Source organism: Cyanistes caeruleus, chromosome 9 (assembly GCF_971803275.1).
Source record: "Cyanistes caeruleus chromosome 9, bCyaCae1.hap1.1, whole genome shotgun sequence".
NCBI classification, from domain to species: domain Eukaryota; kingdom Metazoa; phylum Chordata; class Aves; order Passeriformes; family Paridae; genus Cyanistes; species Cyanistes caeruleus.
In genome coordinates this window covers 6424711-6439372 of record NC_141709.1, presented here as the reverse complement: position 1 = coordinate 6439372, position 14662 = coordinate 6424711, and the positions used below count along the sequence as shown (strand labels likewise).

Below are 14662 nucleotides of genomic sequence, written 5' to 3'. Positions count from 1 at the left end.
TGCCCATCCCTCCAGGCCTTGGAACCAGACTATCAGATTTGCCTCAGTTCCTGATAGGGCTTCTTTGCGCTCCCTTTCCTGGAAGCTTTTTTTCCACCACAGAGGCTTAATAGGAAACTGGACTTTGGTATTCAGTGGCTGAAGAATGGCTCTGTTTCTGCCATAAGATGGGAAGAGGGAGGTGGTATGGAAAACCAAAAGGAAATACTTAGATCTGGACTGTAGATCCTGCTGCCAGGAATAGTTTTTAGAGCAGAGGCAGATCCTGCCCTACACACTCCACTCCTTTCCTCCCACTGCAGCAGCAAAATAACCCAGCAAGGCCACAGCAATCCTGCTGCTGCCCAAAACCATGAAGTGCTTTTCCAGTGATAGTTTTCTGTGGGGAGTTCTGATGACTGTGTTATATTCCATATTCTTTGGTTTGACATCAGCAGCCATCAGGAGGAAGACATCCAATCCAAAGCCCTTCCTCAGCACACTGGCAGCCACCACGTGCCGTAGACAGCAGACAGTCTCAGTTCCATAGGACCAGGATTAAGAGCAACCTCTCCATTTGCACTGTAAACCTATTCCTTTGCAATATGTTGAAGCTGTCAATACTGCAATTAACATGCCAATATTCCAATTAGTATTTTCTCTACCCCCTGTTAACCCGACTCTGCTAGGGCAGAGCAGAATCCATGGCTGTTTGTTACTTAAAACAAGGAGATTTGCAGGAGAAGCTGCTAGGAGCTGCAGCTTCTGCCTTCAGAACAGAGGGAAAGAGGAAACCTTTTGGGCCAGGCTGGAGAGAGAACTGAGGCTAAAGGAGCCAGAGGAAGCAACAAAGTGACACAGGCAGTGCAAGTCTAAACCTTTGAGTTCAGGGGCTTTCATAATGCATACAATCATGAATTCTTCTGTCTTGCATGACTCTTAGCTGGATTTACAGGATTGAAGTGTTGGGGAGGAGAAAACCCAAGCTATAAACAACTGAAGGGAAAAGCAACAGAAGATTTCAAGGCTTTGCTGATTCAACAAGAAGGCATGAAATTCCTCTCTTTCACTATTTAAACAATTACTCAAAATAGAACTCTTAAAAGTAAGGATATCCAAATATTATTGTCAGCAGGATATGTGACAGCCCTCAAACTCTCATTTAGTCCTCATAAAGTGTAGGAACAGGAATGTGCAAATCATAAATTGAAAAGGCAGCATCTGAAAGCCTTCATTCAAGGTTCCTAATTGTGCTATGATTCAACCAGACATGTGGCTCTTTTTATTTATTATTTGTGCATATTCAGGCAAACGGGCTGGTATTAGCACATGCCTGGGGGATGGTCTTTTTCAGGGAGGTGTTGGCATATTTCTGTTTTGTTTTTAGGAGGTCAGTGGTTTAGGACCAGACTGAAACATTCCAAAGCTAGCATAAACATTTATTTTCTTTCAGATTATCCTCAGGGAAAAATAACAGTCTGGCCATTGCAGCTTTAAGAGTTACAGACTTACTCCTGCCAGTGCTCTCATCCCTGGCTTACACCAACACAAATTCCACAACTCTCCATATGCACTTCACCCCTCAAAAAGATCAGAGATTAATTTGGAGCTCCTAGACCAAAGGCAGATGGCTGTTTGAGAGCATGTACGTGTAATACAAGGAGGAGAATCAATGCTATAGAAATAGTCCTCAGAGCCTGTAGATGAATTTTCAAGAGTACAATAATGCTCCAGGTAACTGGCTTTATATGCAGAGATATAGGGCTGTGTTTTAACTCCACAGTCTGTGGTAAACATCTGCCCAAAACTCCCTGGGAAGACACTACAAGCACAAAACCAAAACAGGGTGAATCCTGGTTTCAATTCTCTCCTAAGCCTAAAGAGATATCCTATCCTAAAGAGATACACATTGTCATGAGAAGATGCACTAAAGAGCCCAGACCTTCCAAAAGTACATATCCAGGTATCCATCTCAAGAAAACCATACCCTAAAACATGAAAAATGGGGCTCATTTACCCTGGGCAGGAAACATACATCTCTCTGGTGGAGGATGTCCCTGCCCACGGCAGGGGGTTGGAATGAGATGATCTTTAGGGTTCCTTACAGTGCAAAGCACTCTTTGATTCTGTGATTTTATTAACACTGCAGATGTAATCTTGAGGGACACTGAGCTCAGGGACTCTGGGGCAGCTGTCTTAGCCTGCCTCCTTCCATTTCTATTAAAAGGTTTTATTATGAGCACTGGGCTAATAAAATCCTTTTGAGTGATCTCAAAAAAATCTCATAATTTGTTATTAGGTCACTGTCTTGGTTTGAAAGACAGGTGTCTGCCAAGGAAGGCAGGAACCTCCCTTGGAATGGAGACCATGACACACCGCCACCCCCACCCCGAATTATAACTTTTATGAGGGGCTTTTGGGCAAAGATACAGGAAAAGGAATAACAGTTCTTTACCGGTATGTACGTGCACAACAAGGCAAACAAACAACAATGGCAGCAACAACAAACAAAAGAAAGAAGAAAGCAGAAACCCCAATGAGCAGTCTCTTCCCGCCCTTCCAGCGATTCCCCTGGGTGCAGTTCCGGGCACGGCCGGCAGGGGCGCTGCTGCTCCCGGCGGGCGGGGCGGGTGCGATGATTCCCCCGCGGCTGCAGGGGGCGCTGCAGTGCGAGCTTGGAGACCACACGGGTAATGGCGCCTTGAGCAAGGAAGGGATGGGACAAAGGCTTTGCTTCACAAACCCCTGGGGCAGCTGATCCCTGTGCCCCAGCAGGACCCTTGGAAGCAGCAAGAAGGAACGGCAGGAATGAGCAGATCCCAGGGTGGTGGATGAGAGGTATCAGAAAGTCAGCAGCTGTAGCTGGACATATCCCAGCATTATAAGGTCCCAGTGCACCAGCTGCTCTTACGAGCAGAGCTCCGTTCACGGCAGAAGGCAGCAGAAGACAGAACCACACAGTGATGGTGAATTCTTCCCACAGTGACCGCAGCCTCCTTCCCCTTCCAATGCCGAGACCACAAGCGAAGAGAGCACAAGCTAGCAGCTGCCTAAACTCCTTTCTGCCCAGCCCAATTCCGTGGTATCTCTGTCCCACCCCCACAAAGGAAACCTTCAGGTAAGAGAAGTGCAGCAGATTTCCTCCTCCTCTAAGTTGGGCAACTTTTTTTTCTCTCTCTTAAGTACGTGGTCCTTATCATCTTCTAGCAACATATGGGGGAAAATTCCCTAAGAGAAAAAAACAAAAGGAAGAATCTCAAACTCCAACAGTCACTGAAAGGAGAGAATTATACCACTGGGATCCTACTTACCTTAACTGATATCCAAACAAATAACTTAAGAGACAGATTATTTCATAGATGAGTGGAGAATGGCTTTAGGTCACCTGAAAACCAAGTTTGCAAACTTGTCCTGCATGCCCCCCCACTGACATCATGCCAACACTCAACAGCTCAAAGCTGTGCCTCAAGGTATCCTTACTCAGCCCCTGGCTCAGGAGACAGTGGCAGAACAGAGGGAATATCTCCAAAGAAGGACTGGGGATGTAGTACCCAAGAACATCTCCCAAGGGTTTCTGTATTACCTACAGACAGCAGTTTTGCAGTTACTATTTTGTACACGTATTCATTTTTCACCTGAGTGCTGAGCTCTTTGTGTAACATCCTTTCTACAACCAGAATACAAAGAGCTACAGAGCAGAGGTTTTTACCCTGGCAGGGCTGCTCAGCAGTGCTGGCTGCACCACACACCAGGCCTCTGTCTTTTGCTCTCAGCAAGATCAAGTCTGTCTCTTCCCCCTGAGTGTCTCAATACCCTCGCCCTCATATGCTACAGACAGTATTACAACACCCCAGTCTTATTACACCTTCCAGCTGCTGCAGACTTTCTTGATTTTCACTTGTTCCCAGCTTTTTGAACACAGAATCTCTACTTTCATTAAAAAAAAACAACAAATAACCCCAAACCACACCAAAAACCACACTATGTGGCTGTAGCTGTAGCCACATAGTTGAAGACCTGAGTTTGAAAATAAGAACATAAAATACAGGACTTAAGCTGATGTTGACAGCACCTAGCTCTTATTAACCATCAGCAATTGGCTGCAGAAGTCCTTCTCCTCCATGCAGGGAACTGGTGCTTGCACTTGCAACAAGACATTTTTCTATGGTCATCCTTTTAAAAGAATGAAAGTGAGAATGGGTATGATAATTATAAACGGCTTAAGCCACTTTCTAATTCTGGGCTGAAAAAAAAGGCATGTACCCACTTATGCCAATTCTTGCCCACAGAGCAGGCCCAAGTCAGTAGATCCACTTGTCAACTACCAGAGAAAAACAATAGTTTTCCAGACAGATTAGCTCCCTCACATGGCTGGCAGTGAAAACAAGTAACAGTGCTGCTGACTCAAGGAGAGGCATGACCAGCAACTTTAGAGAGAACAGATCTAGTAAGGTAATTGAAGGTGAGGCTCTGACTGTGCTTGAGCTTTGCTTGAAAAGTCCAGAAAGAAACCCCTGATCTCCCTCCACTGAAAAGGAACCCAGAAAATCACTAGATGTATTACCAGCATTGATGTTTAGGTATTCTATGTGTCACTTGGAGATACAGAGCCACAAAGTAGCTGGAAATAAGAAACTAAGTATGACATGAACTAGAGAGAGAAGTGGGAGGAGAGGCCTTTGACCAGAGCCACACAAGTCCAATAAAGAGTATGCCAAGAGAGAAAATCATCTGAAAATGGGCCCAGCAGAGACAAAAGAAAAGTGCTGTCCATGTAAGAGTATACTCCATCTCTCCTAATTAATTTACTCACTACTTGAGAACACCTCATTCAATCTGAAACTGGCTTTGACTGGAAATTATCCACTCAAGCAACCAAAACATTTTCTATCCTGTACAATTCTATTCTATTTGTATTCTAGAATAAGCCTTGAGCCTCTCACTGACCCATTATAGAAGCCCAGATTTCAGAAACATGCAAGCACAGCCTGAATCCTGAGAAAACAAATATCAGTATTTTCCAGCATATTCAGTGAATATTATTGCCAGCCCTGCAAAGACTGCTTTCTGCAACTTAAAAAAAAGACTCAACAGGCACAACACAAAAGGAAAAAACAGAGGAAACCATAACTACACATAAACAGCCTGAACTTCCTCCTCCTTCTTCAGCAAGAGGGCTTTGTTTTTCCTCTCACAGCTGTTCAGATGTTAGAAGAGGTCACTTGAGTGCTCAGGCAGCTGAGGGTGATGAAACTCACTGCTCCTCTCTCTGTTAGGGAGCAGGGAGCTCCCTCTTTTTCAAGCTGAGTTCTGCAAACCACAAAAATCAGGTGCTGAGAGCCTGAAGAGCTCTAGACATGGTCCTGTAGCTGTCAGGAGAAAACCTGCAGCTAGTTTCACTGGAGAAAGGCTGTATCCAGAACAGAGTTTCACATTCATACCAGCCTTTCCTTGCATGAGTGTCAGTTTGGCTCAAAGCTGCCTTGTCCTCAGGAAGGGGGGGTAAAGCCATGGGCAGAGATGAGTGAAGAAAACAGAAATCCTTGGGGGTGAGCAAAAAGGGGAGAAACAATTAATTTCAAGTCACAGGGTAGACAAGGGAGAAAGCCCAGTGTATATGATGTGTGCAGCCATGACCACGTCCTGTGTGATTGGTATCACAGACCTCACATTTGACTGACAAGAGCTGTGGCTGTTCTTCTCCTTCCCTTGTAATTGGTAATTGTATTACCTGTGCACACAGTAAATCCATCTCAGGAGCAACCATTTTGTACTTCAAAACAGTTTAATAACAGGCAACACCATAAGCAAGTGTCCTGGGTTGCAATGCAAGATGTAATCAAAAGTATGTATTCTGTTCCCATCTGTTAATGGTAATAACCTGGTGTTGCAGTATTCTTTATCTCGTCCACAACCCATCCTCCCTCCAGGGAGGATGTTATTCTGTTAATGGGCCATTGGGTCTCACTGCATGACTGATAAAATATCATCACCCCATTGTGAGATGCTCCACGAAGGGGGCAGAGCCAAGCATTCCTACCTGGATATAATCAGACTTGGAACACCACAGTCAGCCTTCCTCTACTGGATTCACAGAGGAAGACTGGACCCAGCTACACCACCACTGGACCTTTGGAGGAAAATTACATCCTTCTACAGGATCATTGCTTCAACAGAACCACATCTGTCACTCCAGGAGGACTGTAGCCACCATTTAATCAGACTGCTACCAACACCCTGACCAACAGGGTGTCAGGTTGAATTCTGACTTTGCCAGTTTGGGGGGGGTTTTGTACTACTGCATAATTATTTTCATTTTCCTAGTAAAGAACTGTTATTCCTATTCCCATATCTTTGCCTGAGAGCTCCCTGATTTCAAGATTATAATAATTCAGGGGCGGGGGCTTGGGTTTATATTTTTCCATTTCAAGGGAAGTTTATGCCTTCCTTAGCAGACACCTGTCTTTTCAAACCAAGACAGAAAGTTAAAGTGGTAAATCTGAAACAAATCCAGCTCTCTGTTGGAAAAGATTCCAAGCCCTTTCAAGGCTGGCACATTTAACACTTTGTCCTTGTCCTACCACTGGTGCAAGACACCTATATGCACTTGTGTAGGAGTAGCTAGGGGAAATAAAGGTCAGAAAGTCCTGCAGACCTCTGTAAGTCTGTTTGGGAACGTGAAGCCTGGGAATGAGCTTTGCTGGGGACAAGGATACAGGTGTGCACCTCCTGTACCATGTCACATACCTCTTGTGTGCAAGGCTGGGGCGTATGTGACAGAGGGAAGTGGCCGGGGAAGAAGAGCTTTGCGAATGAGGAGCTGAAGCCTTGTACAACCAGAGGATTGCCTGCAGTGTGACCTGAACAGCTGGCTGAACAGTGAGTTATGCATCAGTAAGACCAGCTGAAAGAACAAACAAACCAAGAAAATGATCCTCCAGCACTCTGGAATATGGTATTTACCTGGATGCAGACTTGCTAGTGCATAATACAAAAATACAAAATACGTGAGACTTGCTAGTCCATAGTACATGATTTTATCACAAATCTTTCTAGACACATCAGCTGATCTGCGGGACCCCAAGATCTGTCACTCAGGCACCTTCCACTGTATCAGTTTTATCTGTGGAATATGAAGCATTGCAAACACCAGTATAGGTGCAATGGTCTGGATAGAAACATTTAGTTGATTCTTCAGAGCCTGGTGCTTTCACTGCTTGTAGACGTCCTTATCATGTTAAAAATACTGAATGCTTTATCTCCTTGTACAGAAACATTGCAGGTAAATGAATCAGCAGTAGGTTGAGCAGCAGTTCGATTTCACCCACATAACCCTCACCAAATCATGGATTTCTTGACCTGGGAAACTGTATGGGTTTAGCTAGGCCTGACACCCAGCTGCAGATGATGGATATATATACCCCAATAAAAAACAAGCCCATGTGTTAGAGGATTCCATCATTTTTTCAGGATGCACAGAAACCTTTCAACACAGTATGAACCAATATTTCTAATTTTGCATCAGAACAATGGGCGACTGAGTTTGCCTACAGCAACTGATGATCCCCAGAGATTCCTGTGTGTGCAGAGCCTGTTCTTGCATTGTTCAAACACAGAGAAAAAACAGCCTGATGTGATTCCAGCCCCTTGCCTCTTTCATCCCCAATCTAGAGTTCTTTGTGTATCCAAAGAAAGAACACACAACGTGCACTCAACCAGACAGTGCTGAACTGCCTGCAGCCAAAATACAAAAGATTGGATATCTAATTTTTTTTGGTAGTATAATCATTCTGTCATGTGTAATGGATGCACAGGCAGAGTTTGGGCTTTTGAAAACCTAGAGCAAAGCTTTACTTTATTCCTGTAAATCTCATGGGCTTCAAATTGAGCCATTCTCTTCTGTCAGCAACACAATGCTTAGCAATGAAATTCCATGGCTCCAATAGGATACTGAGGATTTAATTACACTAAAATTAGAGTGCCACCAATAGGTTTGCTGTTTTGGGGGCATATGAAATTCATGAGCCTTAATATAGCAGTAACCCACCCATAAAGGGTGTGGGAAGGACCAAACAGATTACCCAAAAATTCAGTTTTCTTCATTTAAGACTGAAGATTCCTGGATGTCTGAGCATGGAGGAAGCTAAAAGTTTTGGGGGGGGGGGGGGGGGGGGGTGGACAGGGTAAACTATTTAAATGGGGAAGAAATTTGTGGGTATATTCTCTAGCCCTAAGGAATTAATTAGGCATTTTTTATCAGTCTGTTCCAGGGGAGAAGCAGTGAGGATGGAGAGTTGGGTTTTTTTTTGCTTAGTGGAGATTGGAGAGGTGGGGGGACAGCACAGAAAAGAAAGGAACCCTCCCTAACAAGTGCAATAAATAATGCAATGAATATTTCATATGGAAATTTTTGTTTCTCTGTCTGACAATGCTGTTACAGGCTCGTAATGCCAAATATTAAATTACCCAAACTATGTTGCTCCATCTATGGAAGTGTCCAAGGCCAGGTTGGACAGGGCTTGGAGCAACTTGGGATGGGGGAAGGTGCCCCTACCCATGGCAGGGGATGGAATAGGAAGGGCTTTAAAGTCACTTCCAACCCAAACCATTCCATGATTCTATGATTTTATGTGGTTTCATTTTTCTCCCAGGATATCAGAAATGTCATCAGCCTTGTTTTACAGAAGGAGAGAGCAGATGACATGCCTGAGGTCAGCCAGGGACACAGGTGGGAACAGGGCTGTGCCCCATCTTTTTTAGGTGACCTAACTGCAAGGTCACAGCTGCTTTTCTAAATGAAAATCAGATTTCTGTAGTGGGGAGTCCAAGCTGCAGAGCCCAATTCATGATCAAAGGTTTGGATGCCTGGCATGTAGGGCATTCAAGCCATTAATGCAGTGTGACTCATGGCACTGGAAGAGGCTGGTCACAGCAGTCAAATCCAGGTTTTCCAGTTTTGATGTGGTCAGCTCTGAAATGCTAGTTCTGAAAGTCCCTGCTCAGGCTTGGTCAGGTGCCCTTTGTGTTACCATAACCTCCACACAACTGATAACAAACCACATGCTCATGGCTGTGTCAGAACCCCCAGGAGCTTCCAGAGCCCCCAGTTGCTCACTGCACCTCCCTGTCCTGTTTGGGGCACCACAATCCAGAAGCAGCACTGTAACTTCAGCCCTGCCAAGCTCAGGCCCAGGGAGGAAATTCCACCAGCACAAGCACTCCGAGCTATCCAGAAGAGGGAGTTCACAGCATGCACACATCGACATTAGGGGCTGTTGTGCTGTGTCCTCACTGCCCAGCACAGGGGCTCTGCAAACATCCTGCCCCGCAAGAGACTGCCACCCACTCAGGGAACACCCCTCCCTCCGCACAGCTCATCCACAAATACTGCTCCTCCGGGACGCTTGAGATGTTTCCCAGGGGTTAGGGGGGAGTGGGGGGTAGGGGGTGCATAAGAAGTGTATTTTTGCTCTTTGATAAGTTTGCTTTACATATCAGCTCTCCAGTAAAAATTAATTAAGAACTTTTGGTTCCAAGTCCCTTGCTCCCTGATTTGATAAGTAACTTGTAGGCAATGTTGCAGAATGCAAACTCAGAGCTAATTTCTCAGAATTAGTCAACAGTGAAGTTTAAAAATTCCCTTTCCATGAGCAACAGAGTTTTTCCAAGTGGAACTTCCACTTGTGTTTATCTGGGTTTGCAACAACAGCCCAAAATGGTCCCTGGACGCTGCTGTAGGTGCCCTTGACAATTAAAAATGCAGTCAAGTACAGGAACAAAGCCACAGGCAACCACCGTGTGCAGTGATTAACCAGTCAGACCTACATTATGAAAATGAAGCAAGAAGTGGCAGCAAGTTTATAAAGAAAACAATCCTGATAATGTTTCCGCATTTTTCTCCTTTCTCCACTGACACATCCTCTTCCTCCCCCAGCACATGCTGTTCACTCTCCAGCTGAATTACCTTCTTCTATACTGGCCTAAATCGATGGCCTTAGTTTGACTTTCTTCCACTTTGCTTATCTTTGTCCTTCACTCAAGTTAAGAAAAACCCCACAATACTTAGGTTTGAAAGGATTGGAAGGCAATATTAATTCTGTTTAGCTCCCAGTAATAGTGTAAACAGCAATAACGCAATTCTTTAATGATTATTACCTGATTTTATGTGCCTTCCTTACCTAACCTTTCTTTTTTTTTTGATGTCTCTTACAGATTATCAAGAGCCAGTATTCTGTTGACTTCTGTTATTCATTAAAAATTAAGTTCAAGGTTAACTGATAAATACATGTTGCTATTAAAGTTTTGAAAACAGTTTTGAAAACATTGCAATGCAGTGAGAAAGATTTTGAAAAGGAAAAAAAAAAAGGGAATAAACTTCCTGCCTGTGCTGCATTATTATGCAATTCGAAGTGGGTTAAAAAAAATGCACCATTGTAATTTGAATTATCAGTGCAATGCACAATGCTTTATCTTGCTCAACTTGCACCATCTTTCTGCAGAAACATCAAAATAGCAAGTTCAGGTAATAACCTCTGGTTATCTCTAGCACAGTAAATATCTGAGAAAGTAATTGGCATCAACTTGCAGTTTCTTAACAGTGGTTCAGCTCTGTTATCAAGCCCTGAAGAGGTTAAGGTCCAAGTGCAGACCAGATTCACTTGGTCCCTGACTGTGAGGAGCAAAGGCAGCCTGAGGAAGGCACGGTCTGGGCAGCAGCACAGCAGAGGAACCTCCTGTAATGTCCTCAGTGCAGGAGGCCAGGCTGGACAGGGTTTGGAGCAACCAGGTCACTGGTAGGTGTCCCTGCCCATGACAGGGGATAGCACTGGATGGGCTTGAAGTTCTCTCCCATCCCAACCCAATTCTGTGAGAAGAGACAGCAATGGCTTCCCCTCTCCCCCACCTTGTGGCCTGGGAGGAATGCTGGCTGCACACACTGCCACCCCTGGGCAAAGTCTCCCTGGGCACAGGGCACAGGGCAGGGAGGTGCCTGCCAGTGGTAACCTGAAGGTGCTTTTTGAAGGCTGCCAGGTGCTGCAGGGCAATGGTCACAGCCCAACACAGGTAAGCACCAAGGGATAAGGGATTGAACACTGCACTGGGGTTATTTCACAGCCCAGGCCCTGTAGGAACCAGCAAGATGCCCATGGACACCTGAAGAGCAAGAGATAATTGCCACTGTGTGCTCATGTGCCTGCCCTTTAGCAGGTCGGAGGCAGGGGCTCTGAGACCCTCCAAGGTGCCCTTTAGGAGCCAGACTGCAGCCATTCATTCTGCCTTCTTTCCACAAAACTCCCAAGACTCTTCCAGGACAAGGATGACTGGGGACACAGAACAACTTGCACTACAAGACTTGGCAAACACAACAGCTCTTGTTTAGCAGGGTGCAAAGGACTAATAAACCACTTAATGATTTGTGTTCAAACACTGAGCAGAGTCATCGACAGCATCAATTGGCATTGGGGCTCTGGCAGTTGGCTGGGCTGGGAATTAGGGTTAGGGTTAGGGCTGGGAGTTCAAAGCCTGGCCATCAACAAGGGCTGGAAAAGATCTAATCCTCCTTTATTTACATGTATAGTTATTGGAACAAAGGAAGGAATGGCAGCAAATGACACCAGTGAACAATCAGGATCAATAAGAACAGTCATGGAGAATGAAAAGTTATGGCAGAGTTTAACCCAAATGGAACAGGGTGCAATGATTTGCCCTTACCTGACTTTGGTTTCTTCCAACCATGAGGGTATGTTGTTCTTTGCACACCCTGCCCCAAGGATTAGTTGATTTTCTAGCAGCTGAACCAGTTTCCAAAAAGAAACAGTTTTTATTTTTATTTTACTTAGTGGATGAGCTACGGTTCAGCTGAAAAAAATACCCCAAACTTAAAATCTATGCCATGGTAGAATCCAGTGCAAGCTTTTCTACAGGAGTAATAAAAATAGTAGAAAATAAATCCCTCTTTATTGTTCACATTTCTCTACTGATATACAGGAAGAACAAAAACCCACAGAACATCTTGTTGGACAAACCAGCCATTCTTAGCTTTAACACAGGAGCCAAAGCTCTCTGTATAATCATTCTGGCTTTCTGAGTTACCCAAAGCATCAATTTAGAGACTTCTCTCCTTCTACTGAGCCCAAAGGGTGTCTTTGTTCACAGGTTACAGCAATACCTTCCACAAATACTTATAAAATAGTTCTTTAGAACACCCTGCAGTTTTGACCTCCTTTAGTTTCTTTACTCCTTGAGTTTTTACAGGGTTTTGCATAACCATGCTAAAAGCAGGACTATTCACCTTCCTGATCTGATAAGAAAGCTCATTTCCTGCTAGAGTAGGAATTTGATTTATTTTTTACTACAAATGCATGATTCTGGTAGAGTACCCATCAAAGATAAGGAAGTATCCAGAAGTTCTGAGCCCCTGACTTTAACCAGCAAGAAAACAGTGACAGTCTGTATGTGTTGTTTTCAAAAATGCCTAATAAACTTAATGTTTTCAAGGAGGTTAACAGCATATCTGATGTCCTACAGGTTGTTTGAAAACAAAATTTCAATGTACCTTTTTTTCCCTTTATAGTCTCCAAATAAGCACTACACAGAAAGGTTAAACCACGACAGGGAAAAAAGAAAATCAACAGAAATTCACTTCATTTGCACAACTGCCATCCCACATGTTTGCAAATACCACAAATATTGGGTCAAATGAAGACAACAGGAAGCACTGCAAACTCTGGCAGCTTAAACACAAAGCACAAATTAAAAATAAAACATTAAGGGAGGCCACAATAAAGGTTTTGAAAAACAATTTGTGAAGGGCAAAAAGTAGTTATTGACAAAGATAAAAATGAACTGTGACATGACATGAGGATCATGTTCATTCACAGCCTAGGGGCAGATTCTGAAGGATTTTGGTGATCCATCCAGAGGACCTTAAGTCTGTTAGAAATCAGTGTAAGGCACAAGGTTCCTGTGGTCACACTGCTCTTGTGATTCCCCTCCAATATGGATGACTCGATTGGAACAGACGGGTTTGGTGTTATATTCCAAGGGTTGCTCTCCTCTACAAGTTTTACAGTACAGTCTTGATATGACAAAGGCATAAATTACTCTGAGTAACTTGCTGGTCTCTGAAATAAAGAGTAATTTCTTCTTTACTCATCCTGGCAGTGTTGCAGGCACTGACTTCAATGTTTGATTTTGGTGGCTTTAAGGTGACCACATACCAGAGCCATTCAGAGGGTTCATGTTTCTCCAGTAACTTATGAATATAAATATATGGTTATGTGTTTGTTCTCTTCTTTCAAGAATTAAGCTCCTTCAGTACTGACACACATGCATTCTGCCTCAGAACATTATTCAGAACTAGTTCTTCAAACTAGTTTTTCATGATTTGTTATGTGTAGAACAACTAAATACCCTTGAAGAACCAGTATATTTCACCTCCAGTTTATCCTGGTTGGAGTCTGTTTCCCACAAGTTATAAGAAAGCATGGGGTCTTGTTCTGCCCTTTCTTCCAGCCAGGGTGACTAATCACAGAGAGAAACGTCCCAAATCAGCTCATACTGTTCTAGTGGAAGTATCCATCTGAATGTTACCAACACAGCCTTAGACAGTGTTCCACAGGGATAAGGAATTCCTGGGACCAAGGCCACTCAATAGTTATGTTGCAAATGCAGATGTCCCCCCAGGCTGACAGAGGCTCAGTCTGTAAATCAGACTTCTGTACAACAGAGACTGATCCTACTTTAGCAAGGCCTTCTCTGGTCCCTGGTTTAAAATTCACACCAAAACTGGTCCACAAATGTTCCTTTGTACTTTTCTCCTCATTATATGATAATTATATAATATGATATATGATAATTATATCTTCAATATCAAGATGAGATCACTCTCATTTATTCTGTCTAGTTACACTTAAGTTCTCTTGATTTCATATGGATGAACTGCAGTTAGTTTTGAGATGGGAAAAAAAAGGTATAAACTTCTTCAACAGAAGTTCAGTTTTGCTCCATCCAGAAGGTTGAGAGCACTTGGGGCTTTTGTCCCTGAAACTGTGTGCTTTTATGGAATGGTTTTAACAGCTGTTATAATTACAAAGAATTTAAATGCACCATATATTTGTGTGCCACTATATGTATTTCACCTGCTAAGTTGACCAAAATGGGTGTGGAAGCAGAAATACAGGGAAAGTTACTTTTAATATTTGAAAACAATTTAAAAACCAAAAACAAAGACAAAAACAAAAATAGAGAGACATATTAAAGTAAATGTACAAACCCTTAGTCCTGTGAGTAATCCTGCAAATCATTCACTGATGTCAGGTGACGCTCTGTGTGTGAGACGAGGTTATTTACTTGTCCAATGGCTTGCAAGATTAGGTCTGAACACTGTTCCAGAAAGAGTTCTCAGAGGTCTCCAACATTATCTTCATTATTCTGCCCTCTGTAAAGCAGCCATTCAACTAAAATTCCCTTTAATAAACTCATATTTTCCTCTGGGCTTTCTATTACCTTTGTGTTGGGTTTTAGTTGTTTTCCTGCAGTCACAGTGACTGGAACAGTGACCTAAGGCTGAATTTGGCAGTGCAAGGTAACGCTGTTGCAGGAATAGCTTAGGTTGGATTTCTGATATAAAGTCTGATTTTAGCTCATCACTATGAAGAGTCAGAATTCATACACTGATATG

The 14662-nt window shown here is 43.6% G+C and overlaps 1 long non-coding RNA gene across 1 annotated transcript; it reads left to right on the top strand.

Annotated features, from left to right (window-relative positions):
• The first annotated feature begins 2603 nt into the window (after positions 1-2603).
• LOC147651472 (uncharacterized) lies at positions 2604-10549 on the top strand. Its single transcript, XR_015273783.1, has 3 exons — positions 2604-2817; positions 2963-3097; positions 8240-10549. It is a non-coding gene; the product is annotated as an uncharacterized LOC147651472 (long non-coding RNA).
• The last annotated feature ends 4113 nt before the right edge of the window (positions 10550-14662 follow it).